The sequence below is a fragment of the Narcine bancroftii genome, chromosome 6 (genome assembly GCF_036971445.1).
Source record: "Narcine bancroftii isolate sNarBan1 chromosome 6, sNarBan1.hap1, whole genome shotgun sequence".
Lineage (NCBI taxonomy): Eukaryota > Metazoa > Chordata > Chondrichthyes > Torpediniformes > Narcinidae > Narcine > Narcine bancroftii.
Window position 1 is genome coordinate 229,970,514 of NC_091474.1, and position 17,011 is coordinate 229,987,524.

A 17,011-nucleotide genomic window follows, 5' to 3' on the forward strand; every position below is an offset into this window, starting at 1 on the left:
CCCCAAACAGTATTTGCCTGTGTTTTCCTTTGGCGCAGCCTGCCACAATTGAGTGGCTTTCCCTGCCTTACATAGGCCTGCTGGCCCTAGTTGTTTCACCACTTCCGGCAGAAATGACACCACGGGCTCACTGACCGCCCATTGGTTGGCGTTCCCCCCAGTGCTTGTCATTTCCTGCCGTGCAGCCTGGAGCCCGGGGAGAAAAGTCATTTAGTTGGCGTGGTCCTTGCAGGATCACTGCGATTGAGCGCCATCTTGTGTCTCGGGTTGCCTATTGGGTAGCGGGCTCCCACAATGTACATTTCTCTTTACCCTGCACTATTAGACTTCTTGTAACATCACTCTCGACACTGTCAATAATTTATTTGTTATTATGAAACTACCCACAGCATGAGTTAACTTGAAGTAGTCCCAGCTCAAGTTTATTATTATCATACAATTGTATAAGTACAACTGGACCAAACAGCGTTCTTCAGTCCTCATGTAAAATAATGCAAATGCACATATAGATATTAAACAAATATTTACAAACAATTTGTAGGCAATACATATATAAAAATAAATAAATATTGTTAAATAAATACTTGAGCCTCAGAGGGTTTACATTTGCAGTTCATCAGTCGTTCAGCCTTCTCACTGCCTGTGGGAAGAAGCTGTTTCTCAGTCTGGTGGTTCTGGCTCTGATACTCCTGTATCTCTTTCCCGATTGGAGTAGCTGGAAGATGCTGTGTGCAGGGTGGTCAGCGTTCTTAACCAGTTACCGAGCCCTCTTCAGTCAACGATCCCGGTAGATTGCTGGGAGGGAGGGAGACATCTTATGGTCCTGAGGATTGACCTCCGATGCAATGTTCTATAGTAGCTGTACCACTCTGTGATGCAGCCGGCCAGGATGCTCTCAATAGAGCTTCTGTAGAAAGTTGACTCAGCAAGTCACACAGTGCCTATTGGAAGCAAAGGAATTAACCAACTTTTATCAAGCTTTGGAAAACATTCTGCAGTGAAACAAGAAAATCTGCCATCACTCTGATTATAGTTAATACATCGAAGTGCTGGAGAAACTCAGCAGGTCCTGCAAGCGTCCATAGGAGGCAAAGATATATCACTGACATTTCGAGCCTGAGCCCTTCATCAAGGTAATGAACAAAATGCAGACAGGTACCTGAATAAAACAGTGGGGTAGGAGGGAAGAAGAGACAGGGGGAAGGGCACAGGCCAACAAGCAAAAGGTGGATGTGGACAGGAGGGCAGGAGAGAAAAGCTGAGAATTGATTGGGGGAGGGAAGTATCTGGAAAGCTGGAGGAAAGAAGATATACAGATAGGGAGCAAGAGATACATGGGAGGGGGCGGTGGTCTAACAGAAACTGGAGAAGTCATTGTTAATGCCATCTGGTTGGAGGATGCCCAAATAGAATATGAGGTGTTTTTCCTACAATTTGCAGATGGTCTGAATTGGGCTGTGCCTGGGACCATGAGACTGGGGAGGGAAATTCAAATGGGTGGTCACTGCTGCTATTACAGCAAGTAAAGCAAAGGTGTTCAACGACGTGATCTCCCAGTCTGTGTCCAGTCCCTCCGATGTAGAAGAGGCCACAACAGGAGCACTAGATGTAGTAGATGATCCCTGCAGATTTACGATTCAATGAAAAGAACTGTTTTGGGCCCTAAATGGTGATGAGGGAATAGATGTGGGAGCTTGTAGCATTTCTTGCAGTCACAGGGGTAGGTAGGTACCAAGAAGCGATTTGTGGGAAGGGAGGAGTGGACGAGGGAATCACGGAAGGAACAGTCCCTGAGGAAGCTGGAGAGGGGAGGAGAGAGGCAGATGTTTCTGCTGGTGGGATCTCGTTTTTGATGGCAGAAGTATGTTGGATGCAGAGGTTGGTGGAGCGGTGTCCTGTCCTTGTTGCATCTGGAAACATAGGGGGCCAGGGCAGATGTGCGAGAAATGGAGGATATGAGAACAATAGCAGAGTTGATAGTAGCGCATGATTTTTGAAGGAGCACATGATCTCGCATGGAAGACCTCATCCTGGGAGAAAATGCAGCTGAGGCGGAGGAATTGCAAGAAGGGAATAGAATCCTTACAGGAGTCCGGGAAGTGTGTGAAGAGATGCAGTTGAGGTAACTGTGGGGGATGGTGGGTTTGTAAGAAATGTGTATTAAGAGTTTGTCCCCCGAAAGGAGAGATTGAGGAAGGGGAGTATGTTGCCTGAGATGGACCAAATCAATTTGAAGTTGGGGTGAAATTTGGCAGCAAAGTAGATAAAGTTGAAGAGCACATCATGGGTACATGAGGCAACGCCAATGAGGCCGAGGAAGAGTAGAGGGGCCTTGCACGTGGAGGCTTATGGCATGGATGGCTCCACGTAGCCAACAAAAAGGCAGGCATAGCTGGAGCCATGCAGGTACTCCTTTGACTTGGAGAAAGTGGGGTGAATCAGGAGAGAAGTTGTTGAGGCTGAGAACAAGTTCTGCCAGCCGGAGGAGTATGGGGATGAAGGTTGGATCTGTTGTCAAGCTCTTTGAAGCACTTGGTATGGGGGAATAGCGGTGCATCAAGATTGGATGTCCAAAATGCTTGGATGTCTATTTTTTACTGCTTGTCAGTGCATACAACAATAAACAATTCAATATTGAAATGAAATATTGAAGCCTGTAATTAATCCGTGTAATAAAGCTTCACTATACTTGAGATATAAAGAGGAAGAAGAGATGGGGTTGGTGGGGGGGGGGGGTGGTGTTGTCAACTGCAGAGCAAACAACTTTATTCAGCCCTGACCAGCTGCCTGCTGCAGATGGTATCTCCTGGTCCCCTACGGCATAGAACCATCATATCCCATTGTTTCCCTCATTATGACATAACAGTGTTCAGTCCGGCTGGCTAATGAGACATTCAGTCAGTTCTGTGAGAAATGAATTCATATCCTGTGAACTGCATTTGTTATCCACCAGGTCACATTCACTGTGATCGCCAAGAAACACAGTCCTTCTTGTCTTTAATTTTGCTGGAGGCATTTGAGAAGTTCTGTACCCAAATTGGTAAATGACATGTTTCAGGGGGTGTTAAACAATGAAGGAGTTGGAAGCTACAGTATCGCCCTGGAAAATTAAATCTCTAATTATTAAAAGAAAAGGGTTTGAAATAATGCCAGGAAGGCATAAAGAGATGGGAGCTTCACAGCCACTGTTTAACCCGTCATTTTTGCAGGTGACCCAGAATAAAAGAGCTCAGACTGTGAACAGACAAAGAATTGCTGGAGTTAAACAATGCAAAAAACTCAACAGATCACACAGCATCTCTGGGAAGTAGAGGGTAACCAACGGTTCTGACCTGAGCCCTGCATCAAGGTGTGATCAAAGATGGGGTGAGGAGAGGGGAGGGGAAGAGAGGGGAAGGGAGGGGAGGGGAGGAGAAGGCAGGAGAGGAGGAGGGGAGATGGGAAGGGAGGGGAGGGGAGGAGAAGGCAGGAGAGGAGGAGGGGAGATGGGAAGGGAGGGGAGATGAGAGGAGAGGAGGGGGGAGGGGAAGGGAGGAGAGCGGAGAAGAGGAGAGGAGGGGGAGAGCGGAGAAGAGGAGAGGAGGGGGGAGGGGAAGGGAGGAGAGCGGAGAAGAGGAGGGGGGAGGGGAAGGGAGGAGAGCAGAGAAGAGGAGAGGGGAGGGAAGGGGAGGAGAGGAAAGGGAGGGGGAAGGGAGGGGGAAGAGAGGGGATGGGAGGAGAGGAGAGGAGATGGAAGAAGAAGAGAGGAGTAAGGGGGAGGAGAGGAGAAAAGGAGGAGGAGGAGAGGAGAGGGGAAGGGAGAGAAGGGGAGGAGGGGAGAGAAGAGGAGAAGAAAGGGGAGTAGAGGGGTGGAGAAGAAGGGGTAATGGGAGGAGAATAAGTGGGTACAGGTGAGAGGGAAGAAGATAAAAATGCTGAGGTGATGTAAGCAAGGGTGGTTCTCTGAATGGAGAGGGAAGGAAAGTGGGTGAGGAGATGGAGGAAAAGAGAGAGAGGGATAGAGAAAGAGGGAGTCTTGGCAGAGGGATTTAATGGAAACTGGAAAAGCTGATGACGCCTGGTTGGAGTGTTCCTCCAATGTTACAGTAGCCTCAGTGTGGTACAGCATGAAGCCATGGCTAGGCATGTGGGTGTGTGAATGGTGTATGCAACTAAATTGGTTGGCCACGAGGAAGTCCTTGCTACTGCAGTGGACAGAGCAAAGGTGCTCAACAAAGTGATCTCCCAGTTTGCATCCAGTCTCCCTAATGTAGAAGAGGCCACGATGGGAGCACTGGATGCAGTAACTGACCACTGCAGATTCCCAATTTTACTGTTGCTTCACTTGGAAGGACTGTTTGGAGCCCAGAATTGTGATGAGGGGCAGTGATGTATGCACAAGTGGAGCACCTCCTGCAGTCACAGGGGTAAGTGCCAAGGGAATGATGGATGGGGAAGGAGGAGTGGATGATGGAGTCCCAGATGGAGTGACTCCTGTAGAAACCAGAGAGGGAAGGGGAGGGGAAGATGTGTCTAGTGAAGGGATCACATTGTAGATGGTCAAAATTGCATGATAAGTTGGACACAAAAGTGGAAGGTGAGGACAAGAGGAAACCTGGCCTTGCTGAGTCTTGGGGCAGAGAGGCCAGAGCAGATGTGTGGGAAATAGATTTGATGTGAGTGATGGCTGAGTTTATGGCAGTCGAGAGTAAGCCATGTTTTTTTGAAGAAGGAGGACATCTCGGGTGTTCTGGATTGGAAGACCTCATCCTGGGAACTGAAGCAAAGAAATAAGAAAGGAATCAAATCCACAACTGTGTGGCCAGGCACAATTCTAATGCAATTACATGTTGCCGATGACACCACAGTTGCCGACAGTATCACAAACAGAAATGAGAAAGTGTACAGGAGGGAAATAGATCAGCTCGTTGAATGGTGAATGTCAACAACCTTGCACTCAAAGTTAGCAAAACCAAGGAGATGATTCAGGAAAGGTGGGGGGGGGGGGTCAGGGGAACACAACCCAGTCCTCATTGAGGGCTCAGTAATGGAGAAGGTCCAGAACTTCAAATTGTTGGGTGTCAACATCTCTAAGGATCTGCCTCGGAGCCTCCATATTGATGCAATCACGAAGAAGGTTCACCAGCGGCTATACTTTGTGAGGTGTTTGAGGAGATTCAGTACGTCACTGAAGACTCTCGAAAACTTCGTGTACCGTCGAGAACACTTCGGCTGGTTGCATCACTGACTCGTATGGAGGCGTCGAATCTCAGGACAAGAAAAAAGCTCCAGAGAGTTGTTAACTCGGCCTGCGACATCACAGACGTTGGACTTCACTCCACCCAGGACTTCTACATCAGGTGGTGTCTTAAAAAAGCAGCCTCTGATCTCAAGGACCCCCACCACCCAGGCCATGCCCTCTTCACCCTGCCACTATCGGGAGCCTAAGGACGAGCTTTTAGCAGCGCAAGGGCATCTTCTTCGCCGCTGCCATCAGATTCCTGAATGACCAATGAACCAAAGACACTGCCTTACTTTTCATGCAGTATTATTTTTATTTTTCATATATATATTATTGTTGTTAGATAGTTGTAATATGAATGTTTTCTCTGTGATGCTGACGTGTTCTTAACAACACATTCTGATTCTGAAATCCTTACAGGAGACAGGGTGAGAGTTGTTGGAGGAATTCTACAGCATCGGTAGAAATGGTCAGTCAACATTTTAGGTCTGAACAATTATCAAGATTAAGATAAGTTAGGACATGTGTGAAGAGGGTAAGAAGCTGCAGGTAGGTCCAAGAGGTGATAGGGTATCGGACAGAAGTGTGGGAGGTGGAAAGACAGGGAGAGGGAGAAAACATTAGCTGGGGGGGGGCGGGGGTGGGATTGTTTAGGGTCATAGTTTGTAAGGCTGACAGAGCTAGAGCTTTTCTCTGGAGCAATGTAGGAGGAGAGGTGAGTTAATAGAGGTAACTAAAATGAGAGTAAAACATGGGAGTGGAGAAACCGTGAGTGAAGTAAAAACATAATGCTGGAGAAACTCGGCTGATCAAACAGTGCAACAAAGATAAAGGTACAGAAACAACTTTTCAGGTTTGAGCCCTTCGTCAAGGTATGAACAAAATACAGACAGGCACCTGAACAAAATGGTGGAGGAGGGCTGGGGAAGAGGGAGGAGCATAATCCAACAGGCAGGAGGCAATAGGTAGATAAGGGAGGTAGGACGCTCCAGCAAACAACGGTGGGGGCTGGCTAGCAGAAACCGGAGAAGTCGATGTTAATGCCATCCGGTTGAAGAGTCCCCAGATGAAAAATAAGATGTCATTCCTTCAATTTACAGGGTTTTTACAGTACATAAGGCCATGGACAGACATGTCAGTTCGAGAATGGGGCACAGAATTGCCACTGGGGCTTCAATAGGGTGGACAGCCTGGTCCTTTTTTTCCTGGGATGACAACAGAAAATGCCAGAAGACATCTGTTTAAGGTCAGTGGATGAAAGTTTAGAGAAGTTTTTGTACACAGAGAGTGGTGGGCACCTGGAATGATTGCCCGGGGCGTTAGTGGAGGGTGGTACGATTATGATCTTCAAAGGACTAATAGGTAGGCACATGGATATAAAAAAAAATAGAGGGCTCTGGTTAATTGTGGAGTAGGTTTGCATGAGGCTGCTTAACATGGAGGGCTGAAGGGCCTGTTCTGCGCTATAATGTTCTCTGCAGCATAAAAAATACAACTGATTATCTTGAACCCAAATATAATAGGGTCATCTCATGTTTTTGTAGAAACATAGAAGATAGGATCAGGAGTAGGTCATTTGGCCCTTCGAGCCTGCTTCGCCATTCAATGAGATCATGGCTGATCTTAAAGTTCAGTACCCCATCCCCGCCTTCTCTCCGTAACCCCTAATTCCCTTATACTGAAGAAATAGATCTAATTCCCTCTTAAATATATTCAATGAACCTGCCTCTACTGTCCTCTGTGGCAATGAATTCCACAGATTCACCACCTTCTGGGTAAAGAAATTCCTCCTCATCTCGGGCCTAAATGGTTTGCCTATTATCCTCGAACCATGGCCCCGGGATCTGGTCTCCCCCACCATTGGAAACATCCCCTCCGCATCCATTCTGTCCAGTCCTGCCAGAATTTTATAGGTGTCTATGAGATCCCCTCTCAATCATCTAAACTCCAGCGAGTACATCCCAAATTGCGCAATCTTTCCTCATAATGTTATTCCTGCCATTCCTGCGTTAATGGCACTGTCAAAACATTGCCCTCTGTTGCAAACACTCCAATGTCTAAAATGGTTTGATTGGATTAGAACGGTTGAATGACCAAACCTTTGCCTCACCAGATGGCAGGTGAATTATGATTATGCACGTTTTCTCGTGCAATACCATTGTCTTACTCCTCAACATGGAATTTCTTCAAGTGGCCAAGGAATCGTTCAAGTCTAGGGCCACAAGGGCCGAGGCGCAGCGAGCAGGCCAGCTAGCCATCTCATCCATAGTACAGCAAGTAAAGCACAATACAGAAGTGCAGAGTTAAAAAGAGGGAGCAGTTTAGTGCAGGACAAAGGCAGCTTCATTTTTAAGCATTAGAAAATAGAGTATTTGTACGGTGCATGGATGAGCCCTCGTTCTAAAGCTAATAAAAGCCTATCAGTTTGGAGTCATTCATGGCGTATCACATTATCTGCACAAAACCCCACAAATGGACTGGCAGAAGAGGCAACAAAACAACAAGGCCTTTTCCGTGTGGTTGACACGGCTTTTTTGGAAGACCCTTAGGTGTGAAAAGACCCATGGAAATTCAGTCCTGCTTGCCATTGTACTTCTGATACATTGCCGCCCTTTGGGCATATATTACCCATCTCCACGTGCTGGCTCAGGAAATCTTCTTGAATGAGTGTCAACCAGGTTGTAATTGTGTTACCGCAGTGTAAGGTATCAAATCCCTACTTTATTATACAGCAAATTAGATACATCCCCTCCTAATTAAGTCCCGAATCAGCCATGCCATAGATCTCTAAAAGGTAAGTCAGTGTTAAGGGTTTGTACACCAATCTTTTAGGATTTTTTTGCTTTCTGAATCAGTCTTGGTCATGCTGATTCCAAACACTTAGGAAATTTAGATAATTGATCCCAAGAGAATCAATCACATTCTTTTGAAAGAATCCTGGCGCTCATTAAGTGACGGCAAACAGGAAAGTCTGCAGATGCTGGGGTCGAGTGCAATACACTAAACTGCTGGGGAGAGTCAACAGGTCCATGCAGCATCCATACTAAGTAAAAGGCAGCCCATGTTTCAGGCCCTGTCATTCAGTGACTTTGACCGTTCCCTCTTCAACTTGCAGCAGGCACGATCGAGGAGTGGGAGGCTTCGGTGGCCCTCAGCAAATGGCAGCAGGTCTGCGGAGGTGCCTCACAGACACCCACATCCTGTTGAATCTGAAAGGTGACCAAGTAGGCCATTCCTGACGAAGCAATTGAGGGGGCTGATAGAGTGAGAAGGAAAGATGGCAGAGATGTGGATGAGCAGGGCCTTTGGTTTCTGCTGTCTCCTCTGGGTCTCTGACAGAATGATGAACACCAATAGGAGCAGCAGGAATGGGACCTCCAGGAGGAGCAGCACCCAAAGGGGCTGCAGGAAGGTCACCAACAACCCTACTAGGAGGAGGAGCAATATGAGCCCCACCAGCAGCAACACCAGCTGCCCCACCAACATCCCCTCCCAGCAACCACACCAGCAGCCCCTCCAGCAGCTCAACCAGCAGCCCCACCACTAGCCCATCCCAGCAGCTCCCTGAGCAGCCCCACAAGCAGCCCCACCAGCATTCCCACCCAGCAACCCCACCAGCAGTTTAACCAGCAGCCCCACCAGTAGCCCATCCCAGCAGCTCCATCAGCAGTCCCAACAGCAGTTTCAACAGCATCCCCCTCCCAGCAACCCCACGAGCAGCTCCACTGGCAGGGTTATCTCCAGCAGCCACCACCAGTAGCCTCACTAGCATTCCCATCAGTAACTCCACCAGCAATTCAACGAGAAGACCCTCCCAGCAGCACCACCAGCAGCACCACCAGCATCCCCACCAGCAGGATTATTTCGAGCACCCCCTAGGGCAGCCCCACCAGCAGCTCCACCAGCAGCCACACCACCAGCAGCCCCACCAGCAGCCCCACCAGCAGGATTATTTCGAGCACCCCCTAGGGCAGCCCCACCAGCAGCTCCACCAGCAGCCACACCACCAGCAGCCCCTCCAGCATCGCCACCAGCAGGATTATTTCGAGCACCCCCTAGGGCAGCCCCACCAGCAGCTCCACCAGCAGCCACACCACCAGCAGCCCCACCAGCAGAATTATTTCAAGCAGCCGCTAGGGCATCCCCTCCAGCACCCTCACCAGCAGCCCCACCAGCAGCCAAACCAGCAGGATCAGCTCCAGCAGCCACACCAGCAGGATTATTTTGAGCACCCCCTAGGGAAGCCTCACCAGCAGCTCCACCAGCAGCCACACCACCAGTAGCCCAACCAGCAGCCCCTCCAGTATCTCCACCAGCAGGATTATTTTGAGCAGCCCCTAGGGCAGCCCCACCAGCAGCTCCACCAGCAGCCCCACCAGCAGCCCCACCAGCAGGATTATTTTGAGCAGCCCCTAGGGCAGCCCCAACAGCAGCTCCACCAGCAGCCACACCACCAGCAGCCCAACCAGCAGCCCCACCAGTAGAATTATTTCGAGCAGCCCCTAGGGCAGCCCCACAAGCACCCCCACCAGCAGCCCCACCAGCAGCCCCACCAGCAGCCACACCAGCAGGATCAGCTCCAGAAGCCACTCCAGCAGGATTATTTTGAGCAGCCCCTAGGGCAGCCCCACCAGCAGGCCCACCAGCAGCTCCACCTACAGCCACTCCAGCAGGATTATTTCGAGCAGCCCCTAGGGCAGCCCCACCAGCACCCCCACCAGCAGCCCCACCAGCAGCCCCACCAGCAGCCCCACCAGCAGGATTATTTCGAGCAGCCCCTACGGCAGCCCCACCAGCAGCCACACCAGCAGGATCAGCTCCAGAAGCCACTCCAGCAGGATTATTTTGAGCAGCCCCTAGGGCAGCCCCACCAGCAGGCCCACCAGCAGCTCCACCTGCAGCCACTCCAGCAGGATTATTTCGAGCAGCCCCTAGGGTAGCTCCACCAGCAGCCACACCAGCAGGATCAGCTCCAGCAGCTCCAGCAGACACACCAGCAGCTCCAACAGCTCCAGCAGGATAATCATCATCATTTGATATCCTGAAGAAGGGATCATACCCAAAATGTTGGTTATGTATCATTTGCTCTGTAAAGACAACAATTTGATCTGCTGAATTTCTCCAGCATTCTGCTTCTATTTCAACCATGGCCTCTGTAGATTTTTGGTATTTTACCTCAATCATCTTCAAGGAGGTCAGTGACACCCAACAGTAACCTCCCAACCCAGGAGGAGGGCTCAGCCGAAGTGTGCAGCTCTGTGGGTCTCGTACGCCTGATAGACTTTGTTGAATCGGCATTTGTTTAATGGGAAAGAGCCACAAGAATCTGGAGCCAAAGAAAAATCTTCTGGACGAACTCAACAAGTTGAGATGGATCAGTGGAAGAAGGTCGATTCTGCACGACCCATTGAGTTCCTCCAGCAGATGGTCTGTAGTGCGCACTGGCCTCAGAATCCCATGCTGCAACATTTGATTCTGCTGGGACATGTCCTGCTCCCTGCTGGTTCATGTTTCGCCAGGACTGAGCAATGCCCTCAACTTCTTTGCCTCTTGACCCTTCCAATACGCCACAATTATGAGCAAAACACCAAATGGATGTGTCGTGCGCGTCGAAAGAACCAAAGACTCGTTGATCCAAACCAAGGCTTTTATTAACTAAAAGACTGGAGCACATCACAAGTAGGTCGACCAGTCCAGAATGACCTGGTCTGGCAATCCTTTAAGACCTGCCAGAAGGTGTGGCGACACTCTCAGCCAATCACAGTCATCCTACACTACAATCTGTACATACGTATGATAGAATCAGTACTATCACAGGATGGTTGTTTAGAATTCTGATTATTGTGCGGTGATATATTCTGGCAGGAGCCATACACAATGACTGGAAAATCCCTTGGGAGTATTGAGGAATGGAGAGTCCGTGTGGACATGTCTAAGGTAGCAACATCTAGGGTGACCCTTATAATGCTCCAATTCATAAAACATGCGCTGGCCACTGCAGGAGCTCACAGTTCTGGTTGTCACAATGATTACATTGGAGAGTTCCACCATCAGACTCGACAATAACAAATTCAATCAGGGACTGATTTAAGGACTCTTACTTGTGCACTTTATTGATATTTTAAAATTCTCTCTGTATTGCAAGTCATTTTACATTAGTTATCTGTTTACAGATCTTTATTCGTTTACATATACATGCAGTGTACAGTTTTTTCTACCTTGCCCACAGAAAAAAGAATCTAACGGTTTTAAGTGATATCATGTATGTACTGCAGCAATAAATCTGAAATCGAAATCTAAAGAAAGGAGTAAAACACGAAAGTCTGCAGACACCGTGGTTGAAATAAAAACACAATACTGGAGAAACTCAGCAGCTCAAACAGTATAGCAGAGATAAAGATACATGACCAACATTTTGGGCTTGAGCCCTTCATCGAGATATGTGGGCAGGTGCCTGAACAAGATGGTGGAGGGTGGGGGGGGGTTGCAGGGGAGGAGCACAGTCCCACAGGCAGGAGGTAATAGGTGGATAAGGGAGGGAGGGCACTCCAGCAATCAAGGAGAGGGTGGATGGCTCTGTGGATGGAGAGGGAAGGGTGTGGAGAGGAGGAGGAAAGGAGACAGAGGGGCAGGGAAGAGAGGGAGAATGGGAAGTGGGTTAGCAGAGAAGAATGACCAGGATGTTGCCTGGGCTGGAGTGTTCCGGTTATGAGGAGAGGCTGGATAAGCTGGATTTGATTTCCACCAGAGGACACTGACGGGGCCACCAGTTTGGAGGCATGAGGGGCATAGGTGGGATGAATAACAAGCTAACAGGATTGAAGGGATTCCTCTTAGAACAGAGAAGCATAAGAATTTCTTCAGCCAGAGGGTGGTGAATCTGTGGAATTTGTTGCCACAGGCAATTGTGGAGGCCAGATCAATTGGTATATTTAAGGCGGAGATTGATAGGTTCTTAATTAGCCGGGGCATCAAAGGTTATGGGGAGAAGGACGGGCAGTGAGGCCAAGTCTGAAAATGGATCAGCTCATGATTAAATGGCAAGGCTTGATGGGCTGAATAGCCTATCCTGCTATTACTTCTTATGGTGTTGTGTCTAAAACTAGAAAGTTTAGATTCAAAGGGCAGAAGATTTGGAGGGGAATTACAGTAGATTTACTTCCATCCATAGGGTGTTTGGGGTGTGAAATGCACCACCTGTGTGGCTGATGGAAGCAGAGACAAATACATGAATCTGCAAGGCATGGGCTATGGGCCAGATACTGGAACATGGAATTAGAATAAATTTAAATTTAGACATACAGCTCAGTAACAGACCATTTTAGCCCAATTTACACTCAATTAACCTACACCCCTGGGTACATTTTGAATGGTGGGAGAAAACTGGAGACCCCTGGAGAAAACCCATTCAGACCCGTGGAGAACATACAAACTCCTTAAAGACAATGTGGGATTCAAACCCCAATCCAGATCTCTAATGCTGCAAAGGTCTTGTGTGAACCACTATGCCAACCGTACCCCCTTTAAAGGGCAACCAATGATTTATACCCTTTGTCAAGTATAAGCAAAAGCAGACAGGTGCCCAAATAAAAAGTTGGCAGGAGGAAAGGGTGGGGGGGGGGGGGGGGGAAGCACAGGCTAACGGGTCATAGGTGGAGGCAGGTTGACTGGGTAATCATATGGTTGGAGAGCTTGAGAGCAGCTGTTTACCCTGTGTTCAAACCCCTGCCCTTTCCTTTCTCCTCTCCTCCTTCCCTTTACCACCACCCCAACCACCCACCCCCTACCTTCCACCATTTTAGACAGGCGCCTGTCTGTTTTAACTTATACCTGACAAAGTGCCCAAGCCCAAAAGGTTGGTTATCCTTTCCTTCCTATGGATGCTGGGTGACCAACTGAGTTTTTCCAGCACATTTGTGTATTACACTCAATCCCAGTGTCTGCAGACTTAGCCGGGTAGATGATGTGCTCAATGGGCTGATAGGCCTGCTTCCGTTCAAGATTGTACAAGTGCAATCTGATGAAACAGTGTTCTCCCTGAGCTCCAACCACTATTGCCTGTGATCTCATCTTTTAAATAACACTTGTCATCTCACGCTGAGCAGCGTTCTCCAGTCTTCGGTGCAAACCACGCAAACACACAACTAGACATAAGACACATACAGACTAACAATACACATGCTGGATAAGTATTCATATATACAAATAAATAAAATAAATATTGTTTTGTAAATATGAGATTCTCGGATGGTCAAAGCTGTTCCTTTGGTCATTCAGCGTTCTCACTGTCCGTGAGAAGAAGCTGATCCTCAACCTGGTGGTGCTGGCTCTGACACTCTTGTATCTCTTCTCCAACTGAGCAGCTGAAAAAGACTGTGCATGGGGTAGAAGGTGGCCTCAATGATTTTGCATGCCCTCTTCAGGCAATCTTTGGCTTGGCTTCGTGGACGAAGATTTATGGAGGGGTAATGTCCACGTCAGCTGCAGGCTCGCTTGTGGCTGGCAAGTCCGATGCGGGACAGGCAGACACGGTTGCAGCGGTTGCAGGGGAAAATTGGTTGGTTGGGGTTGGGTGTTGGGTTTTTCTCCTTTGTCTTTTGTCAGTGAGGTGGGCTCTGCGGTCTTCTTCAAAGGAGGTTGCTGCCCGCCGAACTGTGAGGGGCCAAGATGCACGGTTTGAGGCGATATCAGCCCACTGGCGGTGATCAATGTGGCAGGCACCAAGAGATTTCTTTAGGCAGTCCTTGTACCTCTTCTTTGGTGCACCTCTGTCACGGTGGCCAGTGGAGAGCTCGCCATATAACACGATCTTGGGAAGGCAATGGTCCTCCTTTCTGGAGACATGACCTACCCAGCGCAGCTGGATCTTCAGCAGCGTGGATTCGATGCTGTCGGCCTCTGCCATCTCGAGTACTTCGATGTTAGGGATGAAGTCGCTCCAATGAATGTTGAGGATGGAGCGGAGACAACACTGGTGGAAGCGTTCTAGGAGCCGTAGGTGATGCCGGTAGAGGACCCATGATTCGGAGCCGAACAGGAGTGTGGGTATGACAATGGCTCTATATACGCTAATCTTCGTGAGGTTTTTCAGTTGGTTGTTTTTCCAGACTCTTTTGTGTAGTCTTCCAAAGGCGCTATTTGCCTTGGCGAGTCTGTTGTCTATCTCGTTGTCGATCCTTGAATCCGATGAAATGGTGCAGAGGAGATAGGTAAACTGGTTGACCGTTTTGAGTTTTGTGTGCCCGATGGAAATGTGGGGGGGCTGGTAGTCATGGTGGGGAGCTGGCTGATGGAGGACCTCAGTTTTCTTCAGGCTGACTTCCAGGCCAAACATTTTGGCAGTTTCCGCAAAACAGGACATCAAGCGCTGAAGAGCTGGCTCTGAATGGGCAACTAAAGTGGCATCGTCTGCAAAGAGCAATATAGTCGATAGATCACATCGATGGTGGGGAGGGAGACTCCAGTGATTCTCTCTGCCACTCTGGTAGTCCTGTGGATTGACCTCTGATCCATTTCTCTGCAGCAACCGTACCATACTGTGATGCAGCTGGTCAGGACGCTCCCGATAGAGCTCCTGTAAAAGATTGACATAATGGTGGCTGGTAGCCTTGGCCACTTCATCTTCTCAGGAAGTGCAATCGCTGTTGCACCTTTCTGATAAGTGAGGAGATATTGAGTGTCCACAAGAGGTCACTAGTTAAGTGGACGCCAAGGAACTTCATGCTCTCCACTCTCTCTACTACAGAGTTGCTGTTGCTTTGTGGAAGGTGGCCTTTCCCAGTCCTCCTGAAGCCCACGATCATCCCCTTCATCTTGTCCATGTTGAGACTCAGGTTGTTAGTCTTGCACCATTTCACATGACAGTGAACTTGAACTTGTGATTCTTGAGTGAAATATTTTCCCAATAGGTTTTCCCTGAGCTCCAACCCTTTTTGCATGAGATCTCATCATTTAAATAACACTTGCCACTTCACACTGAACAATCACAGAGAATGCTACTAGGATTGGGGGCCTTGGATTATGAGAAAGGCTGGAAATGCTATAAGACCATGAAACATCGGAGCAGAAATAGACAATTCAGCCCAACCAGTCTGCCCCACCATTCAATCATGAGCTGAACCATTTTCCAACTCAACCCCATTGCTTGATCTTCTCCCCATAACTTTTGATGCCCTGTCAAATCAAGAACAATCAAAAGCCCCGGATCTTTCTTCCTGGAGTGTATGGAGGCTGAAGGGAACCTTATTGAGGTTTATAAAATTCTGGGTATGTGGATGTTAATAATCACAGACTTCTGTCGGGTAGTCTAATCCTCGAGGGCAAGGATTTATATTGAGAGGCGAAGGATTTAAGAGAAACCCATTGGACACCATGTTCACACAGAGGTTGGGTGGTATATGGTTCAAGCTGACAGTGTACAGTTGAAAAGTCATTTTGACAGGATAATAAAATTTAGTGGGATATAGGTTGACTCCAAGCAAAGGGGCACAATTGGTAGACAATATGTTGGCATGAGCGAGTTGGGCCCAAGGTGGCTCCGTGGTGTAACACTCTTCTACAACTTTAATATATGAGATGGACACAGAGGGGGTGATTGGTGGTATGGGAGGAGTGGATGAGGAAGTCATGGATGGACTTTCACATCTTTCCCTCTTCTCCCCTCTCTGCTTTCCATAGGGACCATGTTATATAGTCAGGATAATGTGAACTATTTTGTCTTCCCTTTTTCTCTTCTCTTTGGCTTGGCTTCGCGGACGAAGATTTATGAAGGGGGTAAAAAGTCCACGTCAGCTGCAGGCTCGTTTGTGGCTGACAAGTCCGATGCGGGACAGGCAGACACGATTGCAGCGGTTGCAAGGGAAAATTGGTTGGTTGGGGTTGGGTGTTGGGTTTTTCCTCCTTTGCCTTTTGTCAGTGAGGTGGGCTCTGCGGTCTTCTTCAAAGGAGGTTGCTGCCCGCCAAACTGTGAGGCGCCAAGATGCACGGTTTGAGGCATTATCAGCCCACTGGCGGTGGTCAATGTGGCAGGCACCAAGAGATTTCTTTAGGCAGTCCTTGTACCTTTTCTTTGGTGCACCTCTGTCACGGTGGCCAGTGGAGAGCTCGCCATATAACACGATCTTGGGAAGGCGATGGTCCTCCATTCTGGAGACGTGACCCATCCAGCGCAGCTGGATCTTCAGCAGCGTGGACTCGATGCTGTCGACCTCTGCCATCTCGAGTACTTCGACGTTAGGGGTGTAAGCGCTCCAATGGATGTTGAGGATGGAGCGGAGACAATGCTGGTGGAAGCGTTCTAGGAGCCGTAGGTGGTGCCGGTAGAGGACCCATGATTCGGAGCCGAACAGGAGTGTGGGTATGACAACGGCTCTGTATACGCTTATCTTTGTGAGGTTTTTCAGTTGGTTGTTTTTCCAGACTCTTTTGTGTAGTCTTCCAAAGGCGCTATTTGCCTTGGCGAGTCTGTTGTCTATCTCATTGTCGATCCTTGCATCTGATGAAATGGTGCAGCCGAGATAGGTAAACTGGTTGACCGTTTTGAGTTTTGTGTGCCCGATGGAGATGTGGGGGGGCTGGTAGTCATGGCGGGGAGCTGGCTGGTAGTCATGGTGGGGAGCTGGCTATTTTGTAACCATGTAAGAATACACCCTTCTTACTGTAATAACTGTAGTGCACCACTGTGCGGTGTATGTATCTGTAAAGGATTGTGTGTGAACAGTTTCCTGAGATGGTGGAAGGCATCAGCAAGTAAAGTCACTTTTGTTATTTGAATTTTGCATCTCTAAGTTA

At 48.7% G+C, this 17,011-nt stretch overlaps 1 long non-coding RNA gene across 1 annotated transcript in view; it reads left to right on the forward strand.

Annotated features, from left to right (window-relative positions):
* Positions 1-2,892: 2,892 nt before the first annotated feature.
* LOC138735550 (uncharacterized) overlaps positions 2,893-17,011 on the forward strand; it is an 88,979-nt gene continuing 74,860 nt past the window's right edge. The window contains exons 1-2 of the long non-coding RNA XR_011339762.1: positions 2,893-3,040; positions 6,322-6,467. This is a non-coding gene — a long non-coding RNA (uncharacterized lncRNA). The remainder of the gene's footprint in view (positions 3,041-6,321; positions 6,468-17,011) is intronic.